Source organism: Leucopleurus acutus (assembly GCF_964270905.1).
Source record: "Leucopleurus acutus genome assembly, chromosome: 10".
Classification (NCBI taxonomy): Eukaryota; Metazoa; Chordata; class Mammalia; order Artiodactyla; family Delphinidae; genus Leucopleurus; species Leucopleurus acutus.
Window position 1 is genome coordinate 86073551 of NC_139153.1, and position 18274 is coordinate 86091824.

General features: G+C 41.3%; 1 protein-coding gene across 1 annotated transcript in view; it reads left to right on the top strand.

The window, feature by feature from the left end:
• The window catches only part of DCDC2 (doublecortin domain containing 2), a 156310-nt gene that overhangs the window by 82315 nt on the left and 55721 nt on the right, over positions 1-18274 (top strand). The window lies entirely within an intron of this gene.

An 18274-nucleotide genomic window follows, 5' to 3' on the forward strand; every position in this document is an offset into this window, starting at 1 on the left:
AGCTCTGTCTTATCCTCTACTTAAAATTCTGGTTCCAGTCATTGTCCCTTATCCCTTTGGTTCTGTGGCTTTGCTCTGTAGGCCAGCATGGCATTCTCCCTTTCCTTTGGATTCTACTTGTTAAAGAAGTTGATCAGACAGCTCTGTCAGCAGGCATTCATTGAGCATAGGTTATGGGATTCTGGAAATATTTGACATAGTCTATGCCCTTGGGGGCTTGTGATCTGGTTGGAATCAGGACGCCCCACTTACAGAGATTGACAGTACAAGGAAGGATGTAATACAAACTGCATGAGTGCAGTAGGGAGAAGAAGACAGTCATTATGGGCTGGGATGGTTTTGCAGAGAACCTGGAATTTGATCTGAAATTTAAAAAAATGGGAAACAAGGATGTGAGTTCACAGGGAATTTGCCTGAGTGAAAATCCAGAGGCAAGAAAGCTTAACTACTCTGTGTTTATATTTCACAGATCACTAGCTAGAGGGAACACTAGCTAGAGGGAACAATATTAGTTAGCAAAGTGATGGTAGCCTGGTCCACAGAGGTAGGCTGAGGTCAGATCATAAAGGGCCTTACATGTCAAGCTAATGCGTTTAGAAATTATTCTGCAGCTACAGAGGCAAAGCATTGGAGAGAATGAGTGTGCACACAGTGTTCTGATGTGGTGAGAGTAGTGTTTTAGGGAGAATGATCTGATGTCTGTGTACAGGATGGGACTGGAAGGAGTCTGGAAAGGCCCTGGAAAAAATTATGTGATTAGAGATGATAATGTGCATAGCAAGGTGGTAACAGATTAATCAGGAGTCTTAGAGGATGGGTTAAGGTGGATTCAATGATAATTCAACAAATCCCGCCTAGCTTTTTAAGAGACTAGCAGTGCTATTGACAGAAATAGAGATGTAAGGATGTGGGGCAGAATTTAGACACAAGGTGTCAGAATGGTGCCCAAGACCAGAGAGTTGGAAGCAATGCTATACAGGTGTGGATTAGATTAGACAGACTCTAATAATGAAAAGGGTGTGGTTGTTGACATAGGTTTTGGGCGGCAATGGAGTTGGCAGACCGAAGGAGCTCACCTAGAATTCTCTTGAAGATAGCAGAGTTTCATGAGATTTCTGATGACTTCTGTTTGCCACACAAGCTATGGAAGCCAGCATCACCTAACATTGCTGCCCCAATTTCATAATCTCTAAAGTAACAGACTGAAATCAACGAACAGTAATAGTAGCCCTAGTAGTAACAGGGGAAAAGCACGGCCCTGCTAAACCACAAGTGAAATTCATTTGTGACCATTTCGGTTTCAACTTTAAAGGAATAATCTGTTCTGTACATACGCTCCTGTTCGTTCTGAAAGCTCCCCTGCAACCATCCAGTTTTGCCTTAACAAAGACAATTTGCTGAGGAAACAGGGCAAAATCCTAAACCCCAATTAGCCAGTGCTATATAAGAGATTAATAACACTTTAGACCTGCTGGAAGTGACTTCACATTTGAGCCTCTTCCTACTGTGTCATGGCAACGACTTACAAATTTTAATAATAGATGTCCTCTTTGAGAAATTGCCTTTCCTTATGCTATGGGAGTTTTTATGATTAGAACTATACCTCTTCCCTTGCCGTTGTTTTTGAGGCATTTATGTTACCATTTTTGCTTATCAGTAATGGTTCAAACATTTTCTAACACAGAGCAATTAATATCTGTCAGTAGAAATAAATTACATTTTTCATCACTTGTGACACACTCTCAAATGCTGTTTGAAAGTGCCATAATTATGCATCATCATGCCATGTAATTTGATGTCTGGTATAGTAGGGCTTTAGGGGTATGATTTATATTTTCTGGTTTTTTTTTTTTTTTTTAGTGCTGAATTAATAGGATAGGTGTAAGGATTGGAATGTAAGTTGGAAAATGACATTTTGCAGAATAATTTGTATTATTTCCATTCTAAAGAAGTCGTTTTTTTTTTTTTGCGGTACGCGGGCCTCTCACTCTTGTGGCCTCTCCCGTTGCGGAGCACAGGCTCTGGACGCGCAGGCCCAGTGGCCATGGCTCATGGGCCCAGCCGCTCCGCGGCATGTGGGATCCTCCCTGACCGGGGCACAAACCCGCGTCCCCTGCATCGGCAGGCGGACTCTCAACCACTGCGCCACCAGGGAAGCCCTCTAAAGCAGTCTTTTTAAAGAATTGTTCACATATTTTATATATATCTGTGTGTGCATATTGTGTGTGTTATAATTGTACCATCAATAACTTTTGCCTTGTAGCACTAGAAGGCACAACATGCCTTTAAAAATTTAATGCATAGAATATATGAATATTCAGAACACATTTTTTACTGCCATAAGGAGGGAGTGTATAATATTTGCAAACCTGTTACCTCTGTGGGGTTCATTTGGTCCTTGTCTTTTAAGCACAGTGGGGCCACTTATACCTTAGTCAGCCATCAATACTGGCAGCAGACAAGGGCCTGTGACTCAGTCCACTCTCTGTTGACCTTTGGCCTTGTTCTCTTTTCCTTTGGCCCTGTAACCTGGACTTGACAATCTGATATTGGCCTCTTTCCTCTTGGTTACCTGTTTACACTCACCTCTAACTCAGTGGATTCCAACTTGCCTGGAGGTTCTTTTTGCCAGTTGGTATCTTTCACCACTCATCGCACCCCCCCACTCCTTACTCCCTCAGGTGAGAGATTATCAGATGAAGTCAAGAGGATGGGAGAGGAAGGCTGCCAGGAACTGGGGTCAAAACTTAGCGAATCACAAAGGACTTGAGCCTGCTAATTAAGCCTCTCAAATGACACTTGCGCTTAAAGCACAGACCAGTGGCTAATGAATGAAGCCACTACTATCTTCACTTATTGCTACGCGGTTGTTTTTAAAGTGAGTGTGCTGCCCCAATACATGCCATTTTGGCATAAGACTTATTTTGAGCTGAAGACCACTGGGAAACAGCAGACATGGGAGGAACTCTCCTTCCTCTCCCTTTCTGCCTAAAAGCAGAGCATAAAATTTCATTTGTAAAGTTGTGTCCCCCTCCCATACCAGGAAGAGAACAACTCTTAATCACCGGGGAAGGCTCTTACCACTGGAGATGGCACTGACTTAAGACTGTATAAACAAACCTCACCAAAATAACCCTTATCTCCCATTAGTTTCGCCCACATATTTACCATCCAGCAATTTACCACCCCTAGAAGCCCCAACTCCTCCCCTCAGTCTACTCACTTTTCTACAGTGTATCACCCTTTGTTAAAATGGTATATAAGCCCCCAGTCCTAGCCACTTTTTTTGGGTTTTCACTTCTTTTCTGTGAAGCCTCCATGTGCATGTGAATAAACCTTTTCCCCTGTTAATTTTTTTGTCAGTTTGATTCACAAACCCCAGTCACTAAACATGAGAGGTGTTGACTGAAATAAAAAAAGCACAGTGTGAGAGTTGTGAGTTAAGTTTTATTGGGGGCAAAATGAGGACTGTAGCCTGGGATATGGCCTCACAGATAGCTCTGAGGAACTGTTCTGAAGAGGTAGGGGAGAAGGTCAGTATTACATCGATTTTAGTGAAGGGGGTACGTGTGGTCAAGCACACATTTTGGCAGAGGCTTGCTCCTAGTCGCAAGGAGCAGATGTCTCTGTTAATGATTTTAGTGCTTTTCTAGATATAAGGAGATGCAAGAAATTGAGCTCATGAAGTCTTCTCCTGAAAATATCTAACTATCTGAAGGCCTCTTCTGCCAGTTTTTCCCAGAGCACAGAGTGCCTGCCTCATTCCTCATCTCCACCCTGAACTCCTTTCAGGGTGTGTTGAAGGTCAGTGACGGCAGTGGCTAGTGACGTCATTCCTCTGGAACCAGATGGCAAGTGACGATGTTTTAGTTGGCAGAGGGCAGAGTAAAAGTAATTTTTCCTCCCTATGTAACATATTTCATCCTGTTAGACTATTATTAGTGATCTCATTCAGAAACAGAAAAAAAAAGAGCTTTAACTCTTAAAATTACAATTCAAATAATATTGCAGCTTAAATGTAATATTGAGGGGAAACGGGATCAGGGAGGGAGCAGAATCACTCACTCAGCAAGTCTAAGTCTATCTCCAAGCACTGGGCTAAGTGTACAATATTCCTGAAGAATGTGGTTCTCCAAATAACTGGCAGTCCTTTCAATGAAGTCTCTCCTCACCCTCCATCCCTTAATATTTTTGTTTTTTAATTGAACACTTTTGGTTGGGTTTATTTAGGTTTGGATAAAATACGCACAGGGTCATGGAGATAGATACTTAAAGTACAGGCATTTTGCAACTCACACATCCACTCCTTATCGTGAAACTTCTGAACTTATTCATTCAGGAAAGGCTCTATTACTGTATATTATAGCAGCACAGCTGTGAGCAAAGTTAGGGCTTTACTATTTGAAAATTTTACAAGAGAAGCTGTATTGAACTTCTTAATGGAATAAATTTTTAAAAAGGTACCGTAGTGAATAGAGAATTGTCTTCCTCCACGGAACTCAAACCATAAGATCCCTAAGTAGAATTTTAGTAATTTATAGTAGTTAAATAGGTTTCTAACCCATCTCCAAGAAGCTATGATTGTAGTATATTTTTAATTACGGAGGCATTGAAAGCAATCAGCTCACATTAACCTTCTTTTAAATAGAATTATAAAGCAGAGCCTTTCACTCTGCTAATTCCTTTGTTTAGGGAATCACCCAGTATTCTTAAGTGAGTCATTTCAGAATGAATGGTCTGTTGTAGGATTGAGTTTTAATATATTGAATGAGAATAACAGAAATCAAAGTAGAAGGAACCTTCGAGATTACGGTCACCTCATTTTACATCTTTCTATTTAATTTCTGAAAACAAATACCTAAAATGATTAAACGCAAAAAAGAAACTAAAGCTTTTCACTGGATGGCACATTGGTCATTGGCAGTTACAGTTTTAAAGGAGTGAGGGCATTAGGTTAATTGGCATAATGTGAAGATAGATGCATTATATTTTCGAACATCTTACTAGCTGTTCCCTATTGAGCTCCCATTTTAATTTAACACCTGTGCAGAAGTTCATATTTTGAAAATGTTTATAGTCATTTTAATTTGTTGTGTTTTTTATGTGAGGTGGATTGGCACATTTTATTTTATTTTTTTATTTTTATTTTTTTTGTGGTACACGGGCCTCTCACTGTTGTGGCCTCTCCCGTTGTGGAGCACAGGCTCCGGACACGCAGGCTCAGCGGCCATGGCTCACGGGCCCAGCCGCTCGGCGGCATGTGGGATCTTCCCAGACTGGGGCACGAACCCGTGTCCCCTGCATCGGCAGGCGGACTCTCAACCACTGCGCCACCAGGGAAGCCCCAGCACATCTTTTTGTATGGGCTAGCCCTCAATATATGGAGGACTAGGCATATAGTAGACAGATGTTTCTGCCCTCAAGGGAATTACGGATTAAAAATTGCCTCTTAGTGTCTTAAGACACTAAGCACTTAATGTGCTTAATCACACATCCCCTGCCACTTAAACTGGTTTTAGCAAATTGTGCCTACCACTGATTAAGGACTTCTATGTGCCAGGCACCATACTAAATTCTCTATGCATGCGGTATAATTTAATTTTCATAACAGTGCCACAAGGCAGCTACTATCTCAGTTTTATGGATAAGGAACCCGAGACTTGAAGAGGTTCAAACCATGTAACTTGTGTGTGAAGTCCTGGATCTGGTAAGTGAAGGGGTCCAGGTTTGCATCCAAAGCCCGGCTCCCTGGAACTACATCATGCCATGTCTTGCAGTAACGAGGATGGCTAAATTTTTTGAGCAGCTACTTAGTGCTGGTGTTCTACTAAGTGCTTTTCAACACATTTTCATTGAATACCCACAACAACTGTGAAGGCATTTCATTTCCAACTTGCCAGTGCAGAAACTGAGCTGAAGAAAGGTTGAAGAACAGACTGAAGATCACACAGCTATTAAGGGACTTAGCTGAGTTTCAAAACAGGTCACTCTGGCTTCAGAGCTCATTGCTGTACCTACGTTCCAAACAGCACTCCTTTAAACCACTTTCCTTTTGTGTGTGATAGTGACCCATAACCAGTCCTTACTTGACTTAAAGAGAGCACAGCATGTATTTAGAGAGACTGAATGGAGCTTTATTTGGAAAGTTTGGAGTTCTCCTTCCTCTCTTTCAGTATCTGTCCCTTCTTTAGCACATGCATCTTTAGTTTAGAGTACCTCATCTTTACATGACTAGAGCCCTCCAACCATCTCTTGTTTCTCCCCCTTCCCAGTAAAATCACCTGTTGAAAAGACGACAAGAAGCTCAGTTGCACCAAGTTAAAAATAATAATGTCTTGTTGTTTGGCATTTGCTGAGATTATTTTAGTGGAATCCCAGGTCGTAGGCACTGGCTGGAAAAGATTTTTCTTGGGATTCTTCAAAACATGACTGTAGTTGACTCCCTTTATGTATATTAAGACCAACCTGATCCTCAATAAACTGTTTGACAGGATGTTTTAATCTCTTTTGGGGTTACCTTTTCCTACAGATATACACTTCTGATTTTATAATGAAAATTACTGAGAAAGTGGGACTCATTTCACAGCAATTTCTCTTCATTATATGTGCTCTATGAAGCAAAGCAACAGGAAGCATATATATGCATATAGGAAAGACAAGAGTTACTTAAAAGCAAACAAACCAACCAAAAAAACAAAAGCTGGCTTTCTTCCATTTACCAACTTGAGACTTTTCATCATTAACTAAGACAGATCTTACACTAAGGTTCATGAAGTAAATACCTGGAAGATGGCACGTAATTAAATCAGTTAGGGAATTAATATTCTCTAAATTGTTACTGCTAAAAATCTAGTCATTTGGAACAATAAATTTTTAAAAGAAATATAAATAATCCTTTGAGAGTAAACATTACATACTTTCATGACTTATAACCATTTTATGGAAAAATATTCAGCTTGCTTTGTTAGAATTTGGCCAGATGGAATTTGATCTCTCATGATTTTTACTCTTTGTGTTGCATTGTGGTGATTTCCTTAGCTCTATCTGCCAGATCACCAGTACTCTCTTCAACTGGGATAATCTGTTTAATCGATTTGGTATTTAATCTTGTCCACTGAGTTTTTAACTTTAATGACAATGTTTTTCATTTCTAGAAGTTTTATTTGACGCTTTTCCAAACCTGCTAGTTTTTATTTGTACTGTTCCTTTCCTTCGGCGCTGTTTCTATTCTCTTTTATTTCTCTAATCATTTGAATGCACTTTTCAGTGATCACTTTAAAAAGTGTTCTATCATCTCCTGCCCTTGGGAGTGCTAATTCTCTTTGTTGTGTTGACTGACTCTCCCTCATGGTGGTTAGTTTCTGCACTTCATCTGCAAATTTTGACAGTGAGCTAATCTTCTACAGGAAGCTTGTTCATTTTGCTAAGACAGTCCTGTGTGCCTAGGATTGAGGCAGCATCCCTTCAGAGTGCATTTGCTTCTGCTAAGACCATGGGAATTTTCCTGATTTGGGACCAGTTTTATGGTTAGTTTCTTGGCTGGAGGTTTCTTCAGAACTTGGATAGTACAACTTTAGATCTTACAGCCTTTTGCATAGTATGTGGTAGGAATTGTGATTTCTCAAGGACCCCAGGGAGATGCCAAGCTTTCTTGCTGCTTCCTAGTCTTGTGCCTGGTGTTAAAGTCCACTTGTCAGAGATCTGGAACCCCTGAAATGGTTCCAGGTTTATGCTGTGGTCTTGGTTCCAGCCCTCCACTGTGTGGACACTACCAAATATAAAACCGATAGCTAGTGGGGAGCAGCCGCATAGCACAGGGAGATCAGCTCGGTGCTTTGTGACCACCTAGAGGGGTGGGATAGGGAGGGTGGGAGGGAGACGCAAGAGGGAGGGGATATGGGGATATATATATATATGTATAGCTAATTCACATTGTTATAAAGCAGAAACTAACACACCATTGTAAAGCAATTATACTCCAATAAAGATGTTAAAAAAAAAAATCCTAGCTCCTAGACCCTAGAGCCAAAATCCCTGTCCATCTCCCCTTGAACCCCTGAGGCACCCTTCTTTATGTACAGTAGCTGGGGACTGCCCTTTCTTTAGAGCTCAGCAATGAATGAAACTTTTGTGTTCACATTTTATCTGTCATTTTATGTATTTGTAGCAGGAGAGAACCTGGGTCACCTCAGTCCATCATGTTGCTTTCAGTTTCTGGTACATGAGTTTGCCTTGAGGGGTTTTGCTGGGGTTTGCAGGTGGAGGAAAGAATGATTTGGGACACAGAGCATTGCCAAGAAAGGTTGGGCTTTGAGCCCCCTGAGGGCACTGACAGGAGCCAGAGGAGGACACGGAGCATCGGTCTCCAGGTAGAGACTGGACAGGAGGTGTAGGCAAGGACACAGAACGGGAGACGGGCAGGTGGGGAGACCAGCTTCATACTCTGCTTAAGGGTGATTCTGCCCTTAAGATAAAGAAATTTGTTGCTCTCATTGAACTTGGTGACATTTACTTGGCCAGATCAAACGAAGGAGAGTCTAAGGTGTCAGAGGCATCCATGTGATGAAAGGTCAGGGTGATTACAACTCATCTCATGTAACTTTACAGTGGGTAAGTTTTCTGTCTTTTCCCCACCACCCTTGATTTACTCTTAAGCCCATCTCACATACTTTTTTTTTTTTTTTTGCAGTACGCGGGCCTCTCACTATCGCGTCCTCTCTTGTTGTGGAGCACGGGCTCCAGACACGCAGGCTCAGTAGTTGTGGCTCACGGGCCTAGTTGCCCCGCGGCATGTGGGATCTTCCTAGACCAGGGCTCGAACCCGTGTCCCCTGCATTAGCAGGCAGATTCTCAACCACTGTGCCACCAGGGAAGCCCTAAGGAAAATCTTTTGATTAGGCTTCTTGGTTCCAAATCATTTTGCACTTACTTGTATTTTTATCTGGACTGTTAGAAGCAAACACAGACGGTCACCATTTCTGGATTTTCCTTTAGAGATTTTAGGAACAGAATTAAATTTTCATTGTTAGCAGCAACATGATCCCTTTTGAAGTCTTCTGGATTTTACTTTCTAGGTTGAAAATGCTCTGTTTATGGCAACTATTTGCTTCTAGAGCAGAAACTTCAGTTGTCTGTTCAGAGGTCTTTTGAATGATACTTATATATGTTGATGAGAAGATGAGTTCTCAGCAGGAAGCTGCATTGTAAGCCTTATTAGTGATTCTTATAGGTATGAGTTCTGAAATGAAGAACAGGCATTGAGATAGGAAGTAAATATATATATATATATATTTTGCTGTACGCAGGCCTCTTACTGTTGTGGCCTCTCCCGTTGCGGAGCACAGGCTCCTGATGTGCAGGCTCAGCGGCCATGGCTCACGGGCCCAGCCGCTCCACGCCATGTGGGATCTTCCCGGACCGGGGCATGAACCCATGTCCCCTGCATCGGCAGGCGGACTCTCAACCACTGCACCACCAGGGAAGCCTGGAAGTAAATATTAACTCAAATTGTGAAACAGGTGGTGAGGACATATTGAGTTTTATCTCTAGACCTTTGTCTGTTTCTCTGCTCTGTCTCCCTCCGGACCTCTCTTCACTCCCACTCTACTCGCACTCCTATTCCTCAGTTTTTTGGGATGCCTCCATCTGCTTTCAGGGGTCTAGGGTTCCTGCCCCGTAAGAGCTCCAACTCATGGCAGAATCAATTATGGATCCAGTGACAACTTGGTCCAGCTTCTGGCCGCAGGCCATGCCTGCGCCTTCTTTCCAAACTAGTCCTCAGCCCCACACAAGCTGTAGCAATAGGCAAGTGGAATTTGTCATTCTCTTAACAACGATAATGATAATAATAAAAATAATAGTAGTACTAATAATATTCAATACTTGTAAAGTGCCAGGTATTGTTCTGAGCACTTTAAATACATTAACTTATTTAGTCCTAACAGCCCCATGAGGTAAGACTCTTATTAGCCTCATCTTACAAATAAGGAAAGTGAGGTACAGGTAGGTTTGGTAAATTGCCCAGAATAACACAGCTAGCAGGTGGAAGAGCCTGGATTAAATGTAGTCTGTCTGAGTCTGCAGAGGTGGGTAGCCTCCCACCAGGCCTAGCTTTGGTTCCTATCACAAGTGGGATAAGACTTGGTTACCCTGCAGGTGTGGAGTTTCCCACACTAATTCTTTTTTCTAGAAGAGGAATTCATAAGCCCAGGGTTTCGGGCTATGGAAAACTATAGAAATTAAAATATAGAAAGACATACAGTAAATAATCACAGGTTGGAAGAACTTCGGGGAGGGCGGACTATTTAAATATGCTCTCTTGAGATTATTCTCTGAGTGCTTTGTAAGTCTTTAAAAACGCTGCCAAAAGATATTTAAATATTCTCCCTAGTGAGCTTTTCATGAATATGGAAAAGTAGTGGGTTTTTTTGTTTTTGCCGTAGAGTTTTTGTAGTTAGGGAATATTTTAGAAATTATTTTAAAATTCCAGAGGACATATGGTATTTTAAAAATATGATTCACTGCATACTTTTTCTGCAGATCTTTCAATTTTCACTTCTTCATTGAAACCTTCCCATCAAAATATGAAGAAAGCTGGTGATTGTACCTTTGATTGTGACCTGTGAGACGTGATTTGAGATATAGTCAAGCTTTAGTGTAAAATGACATGAAATATATTTTAAGTAAAATGTCCTGCCATCCTGGAAGCTCCATGTAGAAAATGCTAGCATTGTACAAGCTTAAGACTCATAGTTCTTTCTATCCTTTTTGGTCATAGTCTTGGAAAGGCCTCCTGTAGGAGAACTACAAAGTAGGGACAAGAGCAATTTTTCCCCCTTTTAATGCTTATGTTCCCTATGCATAGCGGTCATGGATCATCAAACTGCTTCCTTTCCAACCCCAGCTGGCTGAAGGCCACAGGTCTTCTAAACTGATGGTGAAACTTCAGCCTGTATTCTGTTACTGAGATTGAAAAGTACTTGCATCCCACAACTAGGGAAAAAGAATTTCCCCTGAGGAAGCATGTACAAATGACGTTCATTGTTCCCGGTTGTCTCGATACCAGTAACAAGCACTTTGTCAGCAGACATTCTGACTTTATACAAGTAGTTGTGCACAAGCAGGAGCCCATTATCTTGTTATGATATTCAATTTCCTTCCCATTCTCTTAATGGAAATGAAGTTGCCCCTGCTGCTTTTGGGTAGTGGAAGCTTTATGAATATCCTGAACTCTCAGCTGCTAAGGGATTGGCTCTTTGTCTTCCCATCTTTATCAGGTACTTCCCTGTGTAGGCTATCTCTTGTTTCTGCCCCCAGCATGATGCTATTAAACAAGTTCTATCAATCCAGCCCATATGTGATGGCAGAGTGCTGATTAGCCTCTTTGGATTACTTTGATGTTGAAACTGACTAGTCCTCTAGTCTTTAAGTCATTTATTCCAAAATACCTAGTAATCAAAATAATAACATTAATGATTTTCCACCACTGAGGCCCACAGTGTAAATTAGCTCATGGAAAGAGCTTGGAAAGCAATACAACTGAAAGGCCTTTTCTTATCTTGTTGACCAAAGGAGTTTATAAAAGTCCACCCATTTCAAATGTAGCCCAAAACCCCCATGGAAAAAAACTGTACAGTTCAATTAGCGGGAGATAAATTGCGTGATGCCTGTAATCAGGAAAACTGGCATGAACTCAGTGTTCAGTTACTACCTCTGACCTCTTCCTACTTTCTGATGTATCCCCTTAAAGCCACTGAGGAGTTATGGAGGATAATTAATTTTTAGGGTGAATTAAAAGAAGTAATCTGATGATAATAAGAGCTGATTTTCAGCTTGTACTTGTTACTATGGCCAATAGCCACACTAGTTGTTTATGATTTCTAACTGGTCAGTGCCGCTGTTCATTGGTTCTCAAATATTTTGACTTTTTAACCTGAAAATTATGCCATGTATGATATTCATGCATATATATATATATATATATATTTTTTTTTTTTTTTTTGGTGGCACGTGGGCCTCTCACTGTTGTGGCCTCTCCCGTTGCGGAGCACAGGCTCTGGATGCGCAGGATCAGCGGCCATGGCTCACGGGCCCAGCTGCTCCATGACATGTGGGATCTTCCCGGACCGTGTCCCCTGCATCAGCAGGTGGACTCTCAACCACTGCGCCACCAGGGAAGCCCCTTTATGCATATTTTAACTATTACATTACAGCTACACCCAAATCTATATGCACTTACATTGTCCATACCTGTACCGACTGGTTTGCATATCTGTTTTCTGTCTCCAGCACCTACACATCACCTGCCGCATTGTTAGTGCTCAGAAATGTTCTTAGTTGAAAAATGGAAATACATATTGTTTCTATTTTTGTGCATCTCACACCCATTTGGGTTGGTGTGTTATATCCTAAGTTTTGTTTTATAGAATAATCTCATTACATGTATTTTTTGTTGAAAGTGACTTTGAATACTGAAATAGATAATTTGCAGAATTGAAAAAAGAATTTTAAAGTCCAGGGCAAAGCCAGGGACCTCAGAACCTGGAACCAGGGACACAAAAATCCACAATATTCTTTCTGTATCTTTCAGCTCTGATTCTTCTAGCCCCTTGGCTTCATTCTCCCTTGTTGCACACAGACTTTCCTCCTGTGAGGGGAATGTGGCTGTAGACAGCTCCTGGATTATATCCTTTTAGCCCAGGAACATGAGAGTAAAGAGAACTTTCAACTGCAGTTTGGGGGAAAAAAAAATCACAGGGAAGGATTCTGATTGGCCCAGCTTACAAGCATGTGTCCACCCCTGGGGCCTATCAGGGCTGGGGAATAATGATTTATGATGAGCTGGGTCACATGACCACCTCAGTGTTTGGAGGAGTAGTGCTGTTACAAGAAGGAAAAAGGGTTGCCTGTGAACCAGGCAGTCATCCCAATTAGTGCCTACAATACTTGGGTGAAGCAGACTTACCGAATAAAGTGAGAAAAGACTTTGCATGAGGTGGTCCACCTGTTATTGAAAATAAGATAGTGGTGCTGGGGAGAAATGTGTTTCTAAAAGGGACTTGAGTCTAGCAGGAGGCTAGTATCCTGTCCTTTCGTTTGACGTGAAGGGGATGCCATTCATGTTACTCCTTCTCCCGGTAGGTTTCGTAGCTTTTCCTTACCGCAGCTGTACTTACCACATGCACCTGCAATAACTTCTTGACAAATCCGCCTTTTGCACTGGACTGTGAGCTACTTGTGGGCCGGGATCACATCTAATTCATGTTTGAAAATATTCATGTTCCCAGTGAATGCTTGGTACTGGCAGAATGAATGAAAATGGGAAGAATAGCAGTCTACTGCAGAGTTGAGGCATCGAATGAAAATACAGTTGGATTACACATGTCTTTTATTCTAGAATTGCAAGACAATAGCTGTTAAAGCTAATAATGGTTCCTCCAGCCGATAGAATTGCCTGCATATATTCAGGGAGCTCTTGTCCTCACAGGGCAACCGTTTCTCTTACTCTAAATGTAAATCCTTTTCTGTGTCGGCCCATAATCTACTTGCTTGTAATCTCCACTCTGCTCCCGGCGAAGCCATCAGAAGGACGGCGTGGGGAATATGACTCTTCCAGTTGGTAGCCCTTTAGAAATTTGGAGACAGGTGCTGATGTTCATTTCAGTCTTTCTCCAGCTAAAATGTCCCGAATTCTTTCAGCCACTCCTCAGTGAGAAGGATTGCTTCATCTTCCTATCCCGGTTACATTCTACCTGCAAACTTTGGAGTGTTTCAGTGGCCACCTTAATATGCCTGGAACCAAACACAAACATCCAAGATGTGGTTTGACTTGTGCAGAATTTACTATGGGTTGATTACACCCTAGGATCACAGTCAGTGCTTTGGGAAGTGGAGCCCTTTCGTTAGAGGAAATTTTACAAAAAGTCCCCTTTGTGTCATACATAAACGGAGATCTTTTCTGGTTGCAGGGAGTTTTCTGGATAGTTTGGGAGGCCCACCTGCTCATGATTTTCCTTCTCATGTACTGTGGTGGCCGCTGAAACATTTTTATGGAACTCAGGATTTTGTGACCCACCCCAATCTGAAAAAATGTATGATTAAAATGTATTACATATTTCTATGAATGGAGTCCAAGTTTTCAGACTCAATATAGGTTATATGAAGTTTAAGTGCTACTAAAATTTCCATTGACACTCACACGGAGAGCTGTCAAGTTACATCCTCCCATCCTATAATGCGGGATTTTTCATGTTTTCCTGTTAAATTTAATCTTGTTGGTCTGTATTTCAGCCTGTTCACCTAATTTTGGGTCTTAATTTTGTAACTTGTTATCTTTTCCATCTTACCATAATCTGGATATTTGGCAGGGTGCTCTCTACATGGTATCCAACTATTTTTATAAGTTTTTTGAAGCAAATAGGGTCCATGAGAGAGACTCTTCTTCAAATTGACACCTGGATGTGGATGAGCATTTTTTGTGGTTCAAAGACTTTGTACCCAACATTCCTAAAATTACACTAACCATCTCCCACCGCAACACTTTCTGTCTCGATCAATGACAGCACTATTTATCTGTGCCTAAAATTTATGTACAATCTTGACTTCTTTCTTCCCCTTACCTCATATTCCCAACTGTTCACCACATCCTGCTGACTTTACTTGCTAAATATTAGGACAGTTTCCCAATTTTCATCTCTCTACCACAGCCCTTGTTTAGGCTCGCCTTTGCTCTCAACAGGCAACAGTAACTTCCTAACAGGTGTCCTTTTTTTCTGGTCTTTCCCCCTGAGTTTTGTTCTGTCCTCATTTCCAGTGTCACCTGTCTGGACCAAAATTTGACTGTGTGTGGTTCACGTGCTTAAAACCCTCCAGTCGCTCCCCGTCACCCACAGACAAAGCTGAAGGTCTTCAAGTTCATGACTGTTTCACATCGTATTCCTATACCCCCTAAACTGGGCTTGATGCTCTTACAACATTACATGGCTTGGGATTTCCTCCATGCCCTATACTCCCTCTTGGTTTTTACTGGCTTCTTTGTCTGAAATTCTCCGCATTCATACTGCCACCCAAACTTTTTTTTGTCAAAACGTACTTGTTTTTAAGATTCAGCTTAGGTGTGCTCCTTCGTGAGTTCTGCATCCGCATATTCAACCAACTGCGGATCGAAAATATGTGAAAAAAAATTTCCAGAAAGTTCCATAAAGCAAAATTTGTGCACACTGGCAACTATTTACATAGCATTTACATTGTATTAGGTACTGTAAGTAATCTAAGGTAAGTTATATGCAAATACTATGTCATTTTATATGAGGGACGTGAGCATCCACAGATTTTGGTATTTACAGGGGTCTTGGAGGTATTCCCCTGTGGATACTGAAGGAAGGGTGACCGTAATTTGCATTTAATCTGGTCTTTAGTAGATACTTAGTAAATATTTGTTAAGTAAAATAATGGATGAATCAACCCACTTATATACACATACTCATGTTATTTTCCAACCCAAATTTTACCATCATATACACAAAGATATGTGGATTAGTGAGTCCATTAACTGTTATGTTGAAATACAAATATTCTATGTTTGATGCTTTCTTCATCTATCAAACTAGCAGCCCTGTATAAAAGAAATAAGGAAATTTCCTCATTAATGACATGCTAAGTGAACTTATTTTGGACTTCTTTCCATTATTGCCTCCTTTCCTAAATGCACACAAACAGTTCTGGAAGGAGTAGATTTCTAGTTAAACTGCCTGATTGAAGATCACTTTTTACATGGTTCTTTCTTTCCAGTAGCTTCAAACAATTAACCTGGAGGTGAAATAACACGAATTTATTGACTATTCCCTGTGACATTGTAAATGTGCCTCTTGACACTAAGCAGTTTATAATTTCATTGGCAGAAGGAGACATACCCATGAAACAGTGAATTCAGCAAGTAGTCCAGTATCAAAAAGAATGGCATCGATGATAAGTGTTTGGCATTTTTGGAAACAGTGGCGATTTAAACAAAGAAAAAGCAAACAACCAGCTGCACCACATTTGAATGGGCAGAGGCGCAATTTACAAAAAATGTGAATGATTTAGGAAGGGAATCAGGTGAAGGTCCGGGAAACAGGACCTCCTGTGATTTTATGTCGAGTGAATTGTGAGGCTAGTAGAGTTATTCTAGAAATAAGCACATTAGTACACCTAAATTGAAAAATTGTGTAATGTTTGGAATAGGGGCTGTTTTATCAGAACTTTCTTATGAAGTCTGATACCACTGTAATCAGATAAGAACCTCGTGCCTACTGAGCTTACATCCACTTGAAAACACATTAGAAACAGGAAAAAAAAATGAATTAAACATAGGGAAAACCATCAAGTGCTACCTGGGATAGTCATGCTCTAATGTCTTCAGACTCGGGAAAGCTGTTTCCCAGGCTGCTCCTAGGCAAATGCAGAAAGGAAAGTTTGCCAGGTTTTCCCGTGGCCAGAAGGAAGTATACTTTGAAGCAAATATACTTTTTCCAAGAACTCCATCCATTCATTCACATTTAGCAACTATTTACTGACTCTCCAAAAGGCACTGTGTTAAGCTATAGAGAGAATTCCATGGTTGCTAAAGCAACACCATGAATTGATTTCCCATATTTAACACCCCTCTCCCCTGCAATAATATTTTGTCTAGCAACCAGATATAGCCTCGTGTAAATTAAAGAGCAATTGCCTGTGTTAAGTGAGAAATATAGGTCTAGTCATGCCTTGGGCAAATTATCCAACAATTCTGTCCTCAATTGGAAAATGAAAGGGTTGAACCATTTGCTTTCTTGAGTCCTTTGGGGGCTCTAAAATATAATGATCTAATTAATTTTGATGGTCTTCTGGCTTACACTTTAGTATTTGTGAGTGTGTTTAGTACCTGAAGATGCTGATAGAGTTAACTTTGTGAACTTGCACAGAAGACAAAGTTCTGAAATACAACGGCAATGGTGTGTTCATTTAAATGGGAAAACATCCTTCTGTTCGCAGGGCAGGTATAAACTTCCATTGCTTAGGTATTTGAAAACTTAATGAGTTAATATTTATTATGCTATATGACAATAGTTAGAATATTTCCGTGCCTGGTTGATTGAGATGTGGTGCTTTGATTTTATGGCATTTTATATGAACAAATTTTTTTTTTTTTTTTTTTGTGGTACGCGGGCCTCTCACTATTGCAGCCTCTCCCGTTGCGGAGCACAGGCTCCGGACGCACAGGCCCAGCGGCCATGGCTCACGAGCCCAGCCACTCCGCGGCATGTGGGATCCCCCCGGACCGGGGCACGAACCCGCGTCCCCCGCATCGGCAGGCGGACTCCCAACCACTGCACCACCAGGGAAGCCCTATGAACAAATTTTTAAATGCACTGCATGACTTTATGGATAATCCTGATGTTTTAGACATGGCAGAGACATAGATCTTTTTATATCTGTTACAGTGGATGAAATTGCTGTATAAAGTTTAAACTGCTCCATCAACAAAATTGAGCATTTTAGTAAAAGAAACTTATATGTATGTGTATAAAATTACCAAAGTCACATAGCAAATATTATCTTGAAGTCGTTTCTGAAAGGGAGTATTTTCATGTTCTCAGTGAATAATTTCTTTCTGCCTGAGAGCTACTGTTGTACCCTGGGAAATATTCAGAGGAGAAGATAAAATTATTTAGATTTGCAGCTTCTTGTCATGGGAGGTGAAGGTCTTTTTATTATTATTATTAATGTGATGGGAATATTTCCATCACATGGTGTCTCTGTACAGCACAACCTTTTCATCACGTAAATAATTAATACCTCCTGCCATTCCTTGCTTCCCCACCTCAAACGCTTTCCATCTGAGTGAGGAGAATGTCTCTCTTCTCAGATAAAGGTTTCCCCAAGTACTGACACTTGGTGGGAGTGGTGGGGGTGGGGAGAAGGGTCGTTTCTCTGCCTCAACACGACCCAGATCTGAGCTGGCTGGAAAGGAGTGTACCAGGAAACAGGAGCTTGTTCTTTTCAAACTAAACTTTTCTTGCATGTAGTAATTGCAGTATTTTTCCAGAGAAAGATTCAGCTTCCGGCCTGGTATCTTTTCCTTTCACATGGGCCTGCTTCTATAACCAGGGCTCCTGGCCTGGTCTCAGAATGGACAGCCCACGTATCCTGCTACTGAGGGCTAGACTGGCCCAGAGTCCCCTTGGTGATCAATGGTGTCAGGCACCATCCCTGCTCTCGGGCGCGAATATTCTCACCTTCTCATGAGGGAGAGAGA